Source organism: Heterodontus francisci, chromosome 36, assembly GCF_036365525.1.
Source record: "Heterodontus francisci isolate sHetFra1 chromosome 36, sHetFra1.hap1, whole genome shotgun sequence".
NCBI classification, from domain to species: domain Eukaryota; kingdom Metazoa; phylum Chordata; class Chondrichthyes; order Heterodontiformes; family Heterodontidae; genus Heterodontus; species Heterodontus francisci.
The window spans coordinates 9413110-9426078 of record NC_090406.1 but is presented as its reverse complement, the minus strand read 5'-3'; the positions used below and the strand labels follow the sequence as shown (position 1 = coordinate 9426078).

The following is a 12969-nucleotide window of genomic DNA, read 5'->3' as shown; positions in this document are numbered from 1 at the left end:
TGTTGTGGACAGATGCATCTTTGACAGGTAGGTAGGTGAAGACGAGGTCAAGTAGGCTTTTCCCTCTTGTTGGTTCCCTCACCACCTGCTGCAGACCCAGTTTAGCAGCTATGTCCTTCAGGGCTCGGCCAGCTGGGAAAGTAGTGGTGTTGCCGAGCCACTCTTGGTGATGGGCATTGAAGTTCCCCACCCAGAGTACATTCTGTGCCCTTGCTACCCTCAGTGCTGCTTCCAATTGGTGTTCAACATGAAGAAAAACTGATTCATCAGCCGAGGTGGGGCGGTAAGTGATGATCAGCAGGAGCCTTCCTTGCCCACGGTTGATCTGATACCTTGAGAATTCGTGGGGTCCAGAGTCAATGCTGAGGACTCCCGGGCAACTCCCTCCTGACACACGCGGTACACCACTATGTTGCAACTTCTGGTGGGACAGGATATACCCACCAGGGATGGTGATGTCTGGAACATCGTCTTTAAGGTATGATTCCGTGAGTATGACTGTGTCAGGCTGTTGCTTGACTAGTCTGTGGGACAGCTGTCCCAATTTTGGCACAAGCCCCCAGATGTTAGTAAGGAGGGTCGACTAGGCTATTTCAGAGGATAACTAAAGGTCAACCTGGTCTGGTGTCACATGTAGGCCAGATTAGGTAAGGACTACCGATTTCCTTCCCTAAATGACATTAGTGAACCATATGGGTTTGTCAACAATGGTTTTATGGTCACCATTAGACTAGCTCTTAGTTCCAGATTTATTAATTGAATTCAAATTTCACCTTCTGTCATGGTGGGATTCGAACCCATGTCCCCAGAGCATTAGCCTGGGCCTCTGGATTACATTACCACTACGCCACCTTCTCCTCCATAGATATGCCTTCAACCCAATTTCCTCTGCTTTCCTGAACCCAGGGCTCACTGAAATTTCTGTGTTGCACGGAAGGTGGAGGGTTACGCAAATTTACTTTAAATGCCACAGGTTGATTTCCCAACTGGTTTAGATACACGCATATTATTCAAACTTTGCAAACTATATCCTCTTGATACACCAAACTACAACTACCGAAAAGTCCACCCTTTTGTAAATCTGGCATGTATATGGCGATGGCCGTGACTATTGACACTCCTTAATGTGTTACTGGCTTTACATTAGAGAAAAGCCCAGATTTTGTCAAACTCGAGGTTCAGTTACCTGTTCTCAACCAAGACCGTCGTAGGCTCATTTGTAGAGTAGAATAGAATCATAGGAAGTGTAAGGCATGGAAAGAGGCCACTTGGCCCATCTATTGGCCGACCTATTCTAATCCCACCTTCCAGCATTTGGTCCGTAACCTTGCAGATTACGGCACTGGAGGTAAAAGTTAAAGTTCTTATGTCAAATGACCCAGGCTGAAAAGTACATTTGTGTGGAAAATCGGGGGAAGGGGGCTTTGGTCAGGTTTTGATTAGATGATTCTAAAATCAATCAACTTTCCACCATCAAATTATTTAAGTTTACACAGGAAGAATGGCCACACGGGTAAGACGACAGCTGGTGACCGAGACACTGACCTCTAGCAACGGTCACCATCTTTGTAAGAGTAGGTTCATATTTACTGTATTTTAGCAACATGTAACATGGTATGCAAATGTAAGCAGGTGAAAGTGGTTTTGTTCATTCAGAAGGTTGTGTGTTCAAGTGAAAAGCTTCCCCCTCAGTTGGACACAAAAATGGATCTCGGTAGTATTCAAAGAATGACAGTGGAGTGGCCCTGATGTCATGGACAACGTTTAGCCCTCAAACATCACTAAAATAGATTATCTGGTCACTTATCTTACTATTCTTCATGGGAATTTGCTGTTTTCAAATTGGCTGCTGCATATCCCTACTGACTGACACACTGAGAAATCAACCCCCCAGCACCCAGCCCACATACAGAGATGCACACGCACAGACTCACAAACCCAGAGATCACCTACCACACACATATGCAGACACCCAGAGTTCAGCCGCCCACAAATACAGCCAGAGACCCCCACCGGGATCATCTCTCCCCGCGCACACACGAGAGATCTCCCCCCGCAGTGAGTAGTAATGACCTAGAATTTGCTGCATACGAGGGTGGAGGAAGCAGAGACGATTAATGATTTTAAAAGGATGGGCACTTGAGAGAAATAAACTTGCAAGGTTACTGGGATAGAGTGGGGGAATGGCACTGATTGGATTATCCGACAGAGAGCTGGTATGGGCTTGATAGACTGAATGGCCTTCTTATATGCCGTAATGACTATGACTCAAAACAACAGTGATTACAAGAGTACTTCATTGGATGTGAAGCACTTTGGGATACCCAGAGGTGAAAAGTGCTCTAAAAAATATTTTCTGCATTGTGACATTGAAAATGCTACAGCATTCCCCAAAAGCCTTTCATGATTTTACTTTAAGCCCTGTTTTCACCCAGTTCTGAATAACCAGGGCTGTACTAGCAATGACTCTATTATTGCTGGGGTGTGGCAAGATCCATCGATATTCTTATCCATTCCTGTTGCAGGATTTGGAGAATGCTTAGCATACTTTAATACTGTAATTACACCAATAATCTATTCATTTGTACATTCCATTGTGACATTCTTAATATCTTATTGGCACCTTACTAATTTTCGTGACATAAAATTTAAAGTGTAACTTTTGATATCTTGCCAAAGTACTGCATTTTTATTCAATTTATGACAATACAGTAAAGTTCAAAATCAGTGAGCAGAAAAGCTGAGCAACTGCTTTTCAAGAATTCTTCGGTTAAAATACATGCTGAACACAGCTTCAACTAGCAACGCTGAAACTGTATTTCTATATCAAATTAAAAATATTTAGTTTATTCAAATTCAAAACATGGAGAAATTGTTCACTTTTTTTTTTTACGTTTCTTCAAAGTCATCCACATTCCCATGAGGATGCAGGCTGAAGACTAACTGGGCATCTTTTAAAGCAAATCTAAAGGTTCCTTGCTTGTGTGTGGCTTCTGTTCTGTGTCTGCATGGATGACATAACTGGGATGCTGTATGTGTAGGGAAAGAAGGGAAAATGCAAGGACCATACTTGAATTCTCTGGCACAGGTTTGGGTCATTCAGAAATTACTTTAGGAAGCACCTTTTCACAAAGGACAGTGGAAATCTGGTATTCTGTCCCTCCAAAAGGCTGTGGATACAGAGTCAATTGAACTTTTCAAGACAGCTACAGATTTTTATTAGGTAAGGGTATTAAGGCATATGGATTAAAGGCAAGCAAATAGAGTTGAGGTACAGATCAATCATGATCTAACTGAATGGCGGAACATACTTGAGGTGATGAATGGTCTACTTCTGTTCCTGTGTTCCTATACTAAATCACGTGGGTCGGAAAGATACAGTAGTTGATCCCAAATTTGTGCTCGGTTGGCTGTCAACCATGTCAGCAGTTTGGACTGCAATTTTTTTTTTTATTTGTTCAAGGTATGTGGTCAAGGCCAGCATTTATTGCTTGCCCCTAATTGCCTTTGAACTGAGTGGCTTGCTAGGCCATTTCAGAGGGCATTTAAGAGTCAGCCACTTTACTGTGGGTCTGGAGTCACATGTAGGCCAGACCAGGTAAGGACAGCAGATTTCCTTCCCTAAAGGACTTTAGTGAACCAGATGGGTTTTTAACAACAATCGACAATGCTTTCTTAGTCACCATTAGACTAGCTTTTTTTCTTTAAATTCCAGATTTTTATTAATTGAATTCAAATTTCACCAGCTGCCGTGGTGGGTTTCAAACCCATGTCCCCAGGGCTTTAGCCTGGGCCTCTGGATTACTAGTGTAGCAACTAATTGGACTCAACACTCCTGTAGGACACAGAAAAATTAGCCAGGATCCTACTCTTGATCACTACCCAGCTTAAACAGTTTGCGTGTGTTGATGTTAGGTGAAAATATGATCAAACTCAGCAGTGATGCTGTACACAGTTCAATACTTAACTTCTAGGATTTAAGCATGAAGGAAAAAAATAGTTGGAGGTGATGTCTAGTTGCTGGCGCCTTCAAGAGTCAGTTCCGTCGATAGAGATGAGTAAGTGAAAAGAAAATTGGCAACAAAAACAAGAAATTAGAACTGAAAGTGTCACTAAGTATTGTGATCGCAACCAAGAATAATATAAATGAGGTGCTCAATCTCTGGGAAGGAAAAGTGAATTCATAAAAATAAAAATGTCTCTGACTAGCAGAAACTCAAATACAGCAGTGCATTCTTCCTGAAGGCCCTAAAACACTCAAACAATCTCTCTTCCCACATTTATCATGGGACAAATGATTTCATTTGATCAGCAATTATACGCCCAGAAAATGTTGGCAAGAGCCACTGAGAGAAACCGTGGCAGACACTTGGAGTTTTACTTCCTTTCTTTTGTACTTGTCCCAGGACAAAGAGTTTGCTCCATTTTTAGCTTCATCCAAGTGACTGAATAGCTGAATAAGCTATTCAACTTGGCAACCACAGCAATTTGAGCTGAATTTTACAGGAATGAGACAAGGATGACAGCATTGGTATTGATTCTTTGTACATATATCTATATTTGGTGAACATGTAAGAACATTTGCATTGATGTCAGAAAAAAATAGTTTATTTACTGCTTAACAGTTGACACTGAATCATTGAAAGAGAAAAACATTTTTTATATTGTTGACAACATGTAAAAATTAGTGACTAATTCACTGAAGAGACAGAATCATAATCCTGATTGTGAGGGTTTTAAAAAAACTAAAAATAGATTCCATAACTCACTTCAATCAAATGACCACATCAATGGCAGCTTACAAAGGGCAACCATTAAGAGCCATTTTGAGTATTCGGCATTTGTATGTCTTCTCTTGCATAACTTCAAAAGATAACTACAAGTTTACAGCACTAATTATTGCACAGCAGAATTGGAGGACTGTATAAAACCAAAGGATATTGCTGAATTCTCAAGGTAAATAAAAAATATAAACCCAAGTTTGGCAGTTCAGTTGTATGATGTGGTAGAACCTGGGTTGCAATGGAGGCGTGGCCGGAGTAGGGAGGAACAAGTCAACGTCATCATAAAGAGGGGAAATCAGGAAGGCGGGTCACCCATAACTAGTATCTGGCAATAGAATGTCATTAAGAGGCCCACCCTTTCAGTGGGCGAACAAATGACACATTGAGAGAAAGTGTAAAAAAAGGCAAAATAAAAATGTGGAAGCTGTAAATTTTAAGACAGTATTTGATCACCCATGACGCTGCTCAGTCAAAAATTAAAGAATTGTAGCTCTCTTAGTGTCAGTCTCTTTCCTCATCTCCCACTCTAATTGTGTGCCTCATTCTTTTAATTTTCAGCTCCGCCTCCCTCATTCTCTCTACATCTCTCATACACTTTCTCCAGATGTCCTTGTATGTCTTTGACTAGTGTCTCTCTCCTACTAGGTTTCCTTCTTGTCCCCCTTCTATGTGCATTTCCAATTCTCTTCCCAAGGAGCAAAGAATCCAAGGACTTAGAACAGACATAAAACCGGAAAGCTGGAATTATTGGGATGATCCTGATAACCATGTGGCTATGTTAATAGACAAATTAAAATCAAACTATTTAATCTCAGATGACTCCAATCAAAAACTAAGACCACCCCAACTTCAGTCATTGAGCTCCAATACGCTGATGATGCTACAGTAAGTGCTGTGTTGGCATTTCAGAGAATCGATGTACTAACTGAGGTATGGGAAGATGGGACTTACACTTAACATTCAGAAGACCAAAGTCCATCATCAGCAAGCTCCAAATGCACATGCCACAGCCCCATTGATTAGGATTCATGATGCGTGCCTGGAAAATGTGGAACATTTCCAGTATCTTGGAAGTTATGTTCCACAGAAGGCTGACCTTGTCGAAGAAATCCAGCATCACCTGAAATCTGCTGGTGCAGCCATTTCCAACCGAGGAAGCGAGTGTTTGAAGATTGCGACATCAAACTGAAATCAAGTTCATAGTCTACCATGCAGTCGTGATACCTACTGTACAATACGGGGCTGAAACATGGACAATGTCTTGGAGGCACCTCAAAGCACTGGAATCATTTCATCAGTGCTGCTTGCGGAAGGTCCTACATATCAAGTGGTGGACAGGCACACCGACAACAGTGTCCTCTTGCAAGCAGGCACCACAAGCATCGAGGCTATGATTATCTGCCATCAGCTTCGTTGGGTTGGTTGTATAATTTGGATGTCAGAAAGCAGGCTTCCAAGGCAGGTCTTTTTCTCCCAGCTCGGTCAGGGCAGACGCACCAGAGGAGGATAGAAGAAGCGCTTCAAGGATGTGCTGAAAGCCAACATGAAGAAATGCAACATTGACATCAACTCCTGGGAAACCATCACATTTGGGAAGGATCCCAGCATTTTGAGATCCAACGTTCACAAAATGAAGAGGAAAAGCAAGAGGGGCGAAAAGAACAAGCCATTACCTGAACTAATAATACACGACCAGACATCCCACATGACAACAAATGCGCTACGTGCCATAAAGTCTGTAGATCCCGAATCGGCCTCACTAGCCATCTTTGGACTCACGGAAGACAATCTCCTCGCCTGCGAGGAATAGCTAATAATACAGTAATAGACAAATGATTAACACAAATCAAATTTGCCAAGGTAATACATCACATGACTGTTACAAGCTAAATATTACATAATATGGACACTGAACAATATAACCCTCACAGATTTGTAAAACTTCATTTACGTACCATAATGGTAGGCTTTTGAGTTCGTTAATTTACATACCTTGCTGACTGCTAGTTTTTCTTATTTGGTTAATGAATGAAAATGGTACTGGAGCAAATTAGCATAGTTCACTGAAATAGGATTTGCGATTAGGTAGCTTTTCATCAATATGATTTGAGAGTCATAAACACTTGTGGCATGGCAAAAATTTGAAGTGTAGATTTAAAGTGTGACAGACTGACATATGCTACATGCAAAACAATTAATCATGAAATAGATATTACAGAGTAATAAATTATATTAGAATTTTGTAGTAGAGTAATAGTTGCATTACAAATGCAACCTGGAAATAGGGAGCAGAAGATAGGGGGCAAAGCACAAAATGGACTGATGTCTAGGGAGTGGAGCAGATGCCAGACCTAAAGCTAGGAAGCAGAGTGGAGGCTAGGCCTTGGGCAAAAAGGAGGCTGGGGTTAGGCCTAGGGAGCATGTAGCAGTTGCTGGAACTTTTCTGTGGAAGGGGAATGTATCCCTCAGTGATTTGTGAAGCTTAACCAAGGTTAAACTAATGGCATTGGCAGCAATATTGGGGATAGAATTGAAATCCAGAGCAAAAAAGCAAACATAATTGAAATAAATAGCCCAACATTTGGAATTGGAAGGCGACAGCAAATCAGAGGGTAACGGAATTCAAATTGAGAGAGATGGGACTAAGAAAACAGAGTGGGCTTGAAGCCAGTGGAGATTCTGGTCAGGATGAATCTGAATCCAGCCCAGGGCCCAGCGAAAAGCTGTTTAAATTTATACAAGCTCTCCCATAGTTTGAGGAAAGGGATGTAGAGGCATTTTTCATTTCTTCGGAAAGGATAGCCAAACAAATGAAATGGCCAAAGGAAAGCTGGACACTGCTTATGCAAAGCAGATTGATGGGCAGAGCTCATGAAGTTTTTGCCATGCTTTCTGAAGAGGCTTCTGCAGATTGAGATGGCAAAAAAGGCTATTCTCGCTGCGTGTGAGTTTGTCCCAAAAGCTTACCGACACATGTTTCGGAACCTACAGAGATTGGCTGGGTAGACATATGTCAAATCTGAGAGGGTAAAGCAAATTAATTTTGATCATTGGATACGGGTATTAAAGATGGACGCCACATATGAGAACATTAGAGAGTGGATTCTCCTGGAAGAATTTAAAAATTCTTCCATTAGCGAGAAATTAGAGTCGTACAGCATAGAAGCAGGCCCTTCGGCCCACCGTGTCCATGCTGACCATAATACCTATCTATACTAATCCCACCTACCTGCATTAATTCCATATCCCTCTATGCCTTGCTCATTCAAGTACCTGTCCAGATGCCTCTTAAATGTTGCTACTGTTCCTGCCTCCACCACCTCCTCTGGCAGCTCATTCCAGATACCCACTATTCTTTGTGTGAAAAATTTACCCCTTTGATCCCCTTTAAACCTCCTCCCTCTCACCTGAAATCTATGCCCTCTAGCTTTAGTCACCTCTAGCTTTCGTCACCCCTACCATGGGAAACAGACTCTAGCTATCTACCCTATCTATGCCTCTCATAATTTTATATACTTCTATTATGTCCCCTCTCAGCCTCCATCGCTCCAGGGAAAACAGACCCAGCCTATCCAATCTCTTTTTTAATTCAAGACCTTCAAACCAAGCAACATCCTTGTGAATCTTTTCTGCACCCTCTCTAGCTTAATCACATCTTTCCTGTAGTGCGCACAGTACTCCAAATGCGGCCTAACCAACGTTATGTACAACTGTAAAATGATGTCCCAACTCTTGTACTCAGTGCCTCGGCCAATGAAGGCAAGCATGCCATACGCCGCCTTCATCACCCTGTTTACCTGTGTTGCCACTTTCAGGGAACTATGTACTTGCACCCCAAGGTCTGTCTGCTCAACAACACTCCCCAGGGCCCTGCCATTCGCTGCATATTCACTGGATCCCATGTGTTCGAACCTTCTGGACCAGCCTACTATGCGGGACCTTGTCAAAGGCCTGGCTAAAGTCTGTGTAGACAACGTCCATCGCCCTGCCCTTGTCAATCCTCTTGGTCACCTCCTCAAAAAAACTCAAATTCGTGAGACATGATTTCCCACGCACAAAGCCATGCTGACTATCCCTAATCAGACCTTGCCTTTCCAAATGCTTATAAATCCTGTCTCTCAGAATCCCTTCCAATAACTTTCCCACCACTGATGAGGCTCACCGGCCTGTAGTTCCCTGGCTTATTCCTGCTGCCCTTAGGCACAACATTAGCTATCCCTAGTTCGTGTAGTGAACCAAAAGGTTTCAAGGTCAAGACAAGCAACGGAAATTGCTGATGATTTTGAGCTTGTGTATAAGCCCTTTGTCCGTCACCCCCACAAACCCGAGAAGGATAGAAGGTGGGAGAGTGAAAGGAAGGCAAGTGTCTTAAGGCCACAATACACATGAATCTTCAGTGAGTCATTAGATAATTGAGCCATTGTGGATGTCTGTTCTTCTAAATCACGTTACTGCAACAGAGAAGGATATCAGATTGTTTCTAGTTGTTGGTAATCATTTTCAGGTGAATTTAGTTGTAGGTCAGACACTAAATTGTATTTACTTCCCATGCTCTTTTGTAAATCTGAGGGGCAGTGCATGCAGTCCAGATTGACTGGTGCTATAGTTGTGCCACTGAGATGATATGACTTCAATTTTAATGTTAAAATGCAGGTTAGTAGACTTATGATTTGGGCTTGACATCCTGATGTTGAGGGGACTGTGTCAGCAGTACCTGTCTTCAGAGTACAGCTCTAAATGCAGGCTTGATTTAAAATAACATAGCTGCTCTGTAAAATACCACAAGTACCTATTGTTTCACTGACCCTGTTAAAGAAAAATTGAGACACTATTTTCAGCTAAGGCCTGCACTTCAATCATCTCTGTCCTTGGGAAGCCCAATTGGTTCATTGTGCTTTGGTGAATTGGTTTTAGAATCCTTTCAGAGTCATAGAGACATACAGCACCGAAACAGGCCCTTCGGCCCACCGAGTCCATGCCGACCATCAACCACCCATTTGTACTAATCCTACATTAATCCCATTTTCCCTCAATTCTCCTACCACCTACCTACACTAGGAGCAATTTTTACAATGGCCAATTTACCTATCAACCCGCAAGTCTTTGGCATGTGGGAGGCAACCCACACGGTCACAGGGAGAACTTGCAAACTCCGCACAGGCAGTACCCAGAACCAAACCCAGGTCGCTGGAGCTGTGAGTCTGCTGTGCTAACCACTGTGCCTCCCTTCTTCACTTTCCTTTGTCTTTCACTTTATCTTCAAATTGCTCCATGTCCTTGTACCAACTTATTTAAATGATCTTCTCTATTTATATACTCACGCACCTTCCAATTCTCTGATACCAACCTATTCCCACTGTCTCCTGACTGTCATCGGTGACTACTCTTTTAATCATTATACTCCATCTATCCTCTGGGACTCGCTCCCTATTTACTTCCACTTTCCCAAGTTTCTCACTGCTTTCAATTTCGTTCCTACTACTCCGCCCCCCCACCCCAAGTCATTCTGTCTCCTGTCTCCATTCAGCTTCATGTTCAGTTTTTTTCCTCTCTGCCTTGGAAGGGATTCTAAGAGGTCTTTAGGAAAGTGAAGGGCAGTACAGAACCCTTAGTTGTCAATGCTGTTTGTGTAGCACTTCATATCACATTTAACAGTTCTCTTTTGATAAATTACTGAGATGTGAGGACAGGATTAATCTTGGACGGTTCTTTCTTTTTTTTGGGCCTCCTTATCTCGAGAGATAATGGATACGCGCCTGGAGGTGGTCAGTGGTTTGTGAAGCAGCGCCTGGAGTGGCTATAAAGGCCAATTCTAGAGTGACAGGCTCTTCCACAGGTGCTGCAGAGAAATTTGTTTGTCGGGGCTGTTGCACAGTTGGCTCTCCCCTTGCGCCTCTGTCTTTTTTCCTGCCAACTACTAAGTCTCTTCGACTCGGCACATTTTAGCCCTATCTTTATGGCTGCCTGCCAGCTCTGGCGAACGCTGGCAACTGACTCCCACGACTTGTGATCAATGTCACAGGATTTCATGTCGCGTTTGCAGACGTCTTTAAAGCGGAGACGTGGATGGCCGGTGGGTCTGATACCAGTGGCGGGCTCGCTGTACAATGTGTCCTTGGGGATCCTGCCATCTTCCATGTGGTTCACATGGCCAAGTAGTTACCTCCTAAGAAAACTTTAAAAGGTTTGTCAAATGATTGTAAAAGATAAAAGCAAAATACTGCGGATGCTGGAAATCTGAAACAGAAACAAGAAATGCTGGAATCACTCAGCAGGTCTGGCAGCATCTGTGGAAAGAGAAGCAGAGTTAACGTTTCGGGTCAGTGACCCTTCTTCGGAACTGGAATTGTAAAAGATACTCTCTTCAGATTTCTGACCTCAAGTGCCTGATGGCTCATTTGGTAAAGAAGTATGTAATTGAGCCATGCACACCAGAAGGTCTCAGTTTGTTTCTTGATCTGCAATTCAACTAACTGCTCTTAACCATGGACAGCAGTCACAGTGTCTTAGCATTGCTGCCTTAGGGAGGGGAAAAGTGGCTAAGGTTCTGATTCTTCAAATATTTCCTCTGCTGCAAGTACCTGTGTGTGAATATTAAATGAAGATGGACTGAGCTTGGTTGTAATGTCTCCTGTGATCAAACAACCTGTCAGTACTGTATTACCTGATTAATGGCCACTTGATGAAGTATTAAATGTTAACTGGTCACAAATAGAACCTGAACAAAAAAGAAAATTAGCTGGGGCAAAGAGTATTTTTTTTATTCCTCTATGGTCTCTCTAACATTCATATCAAAATTAGATGTGTATAAATAACTTTAAAAGAATTTGGCCATATGACCTCTTGCATTATACTGCAGAACTATTGCAATGTGACTGAACAAAAACAAAGTTGACATTCAGAAGGATCCCATTCTGAACCAATATAATAGCAATACAGCTTTGTAGGTGCAAGATAAATAATTTTTAAGGTCGTGCTTTTACTGTTAAATACATTTCATACTTTATCAATTTCTTGGTATCTGTACATTTTTAGGCAAGGCAGGAGGGATCTCTGTGTGGCCAATTCCACGTTTTAGCCTCAACCGTCAGTTGGTGTGTAGTTCGCCATAGAAATCAAGACCTCTAGTTCAATCTTTGGTATGTGTTAGCTAATCTTGGTCAGCGTACTACAGTTAGCCTCACTGCTGTTGAATTAGGGATAGGAAATTCCATTGGGCAGCCAGAACATCCACCTGTTTCAGGTGGTAGGTCTATTGATTATGTAAAATAAGATCCTATTGCATAGTTAAGACCCAGAATATAATTTTCAGGGATATTTGAGTGGAGGATGCAACATGCACACGGAGATGTTTCTGGTTCATATATTTATCAAGTCAGGAAGAACAGGAGTGCTTCTCTTGGGTCTGCAAAATACTGCTGGCTTGGCACTCTCTTCTCGTCGCAGTTTCCGCCCCCCCCCCCCCCCCCCCCCGCTCCCCAACTCAGATCTACCTGTGGAGCTAGTACAGTGTTGAGATGCCTAATATTGCACTGGTCCAGAGCTTACAAGTTGCAGTACGATGCCCATTCAAAGCGTGAAGCACATTGGCGAGATTTAAATGAAGCCCTAGCTCAAAATGACTCTGGCCTCCGTGCTCACTTGATGAGCAGGTGGCTGGCCCCCTCCTCTTAAAGCCTGGCTCGGATATAAAATAAAAGCCCGACCCGACCACAGCCAACCCGGGCCCGAGTCCTTTAATTTCTTTTCGCACCCGATCCAACACGAATATCCTTCATCCGTTTCAGCAGCAGGCTATTCCTGCAGCTGGAGTTGTGGCGAATCATGGTTAAGCCTGATCCCATGACTTCCCGGAAGCAGCACTGTCCAGCCCGACCCGACCCAAGCCCGAATGCTGGACTCGGAATTTTGACCCAACCCCGACCCGTGTAGTTGGGTCTAGTCAGGTTCGGGTTGGGTAGCCCGGCTTTACCCTCCACCAGTCGGCTGCTAAAGTGAAAATCAATCCCCTATGTCACCAGACAACACTGGATGCTAAACACTTTCCCACAGGAAAGGAGGGAAAATTGGCAAAGATAAAATTGTGTTCAAGGGATAGCGTTTCTGAAAAAAGTGGCAAAACTTTTTTTCCTTTCATTTTCAAGCTAGAGCAATGAGGTACAGTTTATTAATTTGAAGTCACTTT

The 12969-nt window shown here is 42.9% G+C and overlaps 1 protein-coding gene across 7 annotated transcripts in view; it reads left to right on the top strand.

Annotated features, from left to right (window-relative positions):
- Positions 1-12969, top strand: part of LOC137351573 (guanine nucleotide-binding protein G(I)/G(S)/G(O) subunit gamma-7) — a 231760-nt gene that overhangs the window by 155133 nt on the left and 63658 nt on the right. The window lies entirely within an intron of this gene.